This window comes from Vulpes lagopus, chromosome 2 (assembly GCF_018345385.1).
Source record: "Vulpes lagopus strain Blue_001 chromosome 2, ASM1834538v1, whole genome shotgun sequence".
NCBI classification, from domain to species: domain Eukaryota; kingdom Metazoa; phylum Chordata; class Mammalia; order Carnivora; family Canidae; genus Vulpes; species Vulpes lagopus.
Genome location: NC_054825.1, coordinates 178292396 through 178294881, shown reverse-complemented (window position 1 = coordinate 178294881; position 2486 = coordinate 178292396).

Below are 2486 nucleotides of genomic sequence, written 5' to 3'. Positions count from 1 at the left end.
GATTGGCCTTCTTAGTATGGAATCCTAAACAATTTTTGTATTTGGGTGAAAGTCCTTCAACAAGTATATACACTGACAATATTTTCTCGCAGTCTGCGGCTGGCCCTGTCATTTCCTTAGCAAGAAATTTTAAAAGTAGGTTTTAATTTTGATGAAGTCTAAACGTATCATTTTTTTTTCTTTAATGGCTCATGGTTTTTTGTTTTGTTTTGCTTTTTGGTATTCTATTTTAATAACTCCTTGCCTACCCCAAAGTCACAGATATTTTCTCCGACATAGTCCTCTGGTAGTTCTGTAGTTTTATTTTTTGTGTTTCAGTCCATTAACTACTTTGAGTTAAGTTTTTGTATGATACAAAGTAGGAGTCAAAGCTCAGAATGTTTCCCATATGGATCTCCTGTGGTTCCCAACATCGTTTGTTGGAGAGACTGTCCTTTCCCCACTGAACGACCTTGGCATGTTTATCAAAATCAATTCATCATATATTTGTGGGTTTATTTCTGGACTCTATCCTGTTCCATTAGTTTCATATGTTTATCCATACACCAACGCCATACCGTCTTGGCCTCTGTAGAATACATCTTTTTCATAAGTCTTGGAATCAGGTAGTGAAACTTCTTCAAAGTTGCTCATCTTTTTTTAAGTGTTTTAGCTATTTTAAATCTCTTGCATTTCAAGATATAAAATCAGCCTCTCATTTGCTACAGAAATGCCTACTGAGATATAAATTGAGATTGCCCTGAATCTAAATCAATCTGGGAAGAACTGATATCTTAACAGGATCGACTCTTCCAATCCATGAACATGGTATATATCTTAATTTACTTAGGTCTTCTTTAATTTCTTTTAATATGGCTTTAATATTTACACATACAAACCCTAAGCATATTTTGATAGATTCATCTCTAAATATTTAACTTTTTAAATGCCATTTTGAGTGGTATTGATTATAAAATTACAAGTTTCTAATCTAATTTGGGTTTTTTTGGTATTTTTAAGGGACTTTTTACATAGATAATCATGTCTGCCATGAATAAAGTTAATTAGGTTTTCTTAAATTTGTGTGCCTTTTATTTCTTTCCCTGTTTTATTTCATTGGCCAGGACTTCCAGTACAATGATGAATATGGGAACTTCTCCTTTTTTCTGACCTTAGGAGGAAATCATTCACTCTTTTTCCCATTAAGGGTGTTAGACAAAATCTTGTCAAGGATGCTTTTATCAGATTGAGGAACTATCCTCCTATTTCTTGTTTGCTGAGATGTCTGTTTTCTTTTAAAATCGTGAATAGGTATTGAATTTTGCAAACATGTTTTCTGGATCCATTGAAATGACCTGACCATGTGGTATTTGTCCTTTATTTGGTTCTAATGATGAATCCGTTAATTCCTTAAAACTTTAATTCCTGTGTAGTTAACCTACAGGGCTATATGAGTTTCAGCTATATAATGGAGTGATTCAACAATTCCATATTTACTCAGTTCTCATCCAGATAAGTGTACTCTTCATCCTCTTCACCTATTTCACCCACCCCCCCATCCACCTGTCCTCTGGTAACCATCTGTTTAGTCTCTGTAGTTAAGAGTCAGCTTTTTGGTTTGTCACACCCCGTGTGTGTTTTGTTTCTTAAATTCCACATATGAGTGAGATCATACGGTATTTGTTTTTCTCTGATTCGCTTATTTTGCTTAGTTTTACACTCTCTAGATCCATTCATGTTGTTGTAAATGGCAAAATTTCATTCTTCTTATGACAGAATAATATTCCAGTGTGTGTGTGTGTGTGTACACCACTTTACCATGTTATTAATATTATATTATTACTAATGAATTATTAGTATTCCCATATATATATACACATCTTCATTATCTAATCATTTATCAATGGACACTTGGGCTGCCTCCATATCTTGGCTGTTGTGAATAATGCTGCAATAAATAAGGATGCATATTTCCCTTCAAATTAGTGTTTTTGCATTCTTTGGGTAAATTCCCAGTAGTGTGATTACTGGATCATATGGTGGTTCTATTTTTAATTTTTTGAGGAGGCTCCATACTGTCTTCCATAGTGGCTGCACTAGTTTGCATTCCCAGCAATAGTACACAAAGGTTCCTTTTTTTTTTTTTTTCACTTCTTTGCCAACACTTGTTGTTTCTTGGATTTTTTATTGTAGCCATTTTGACAGGTATGAGGTCATAACTCATTGTAGTTTTGATTTTCATTTCCCTGATGATGGGTGATGCTGAGCATATTTTCATGTGTCTGCTGGCCATCTGGATGTCTCCTTTGGAGAAATGTCTGTTCATATCTTCTGCCTATTTTTTAATTGGATTTTTTTTTTGATGTTGAGTTGTGTAAGTTCTTTATGTGTTTTGGATGCTAACCTTTTATTGGATATGTCATTTGCAAATATCTTCTTCTTCCATTCCATAGGTTGTCTTCTTAGTTTTGTTGGTTGTTTCCTGTGCTGTGCAGAAGATTTTTATT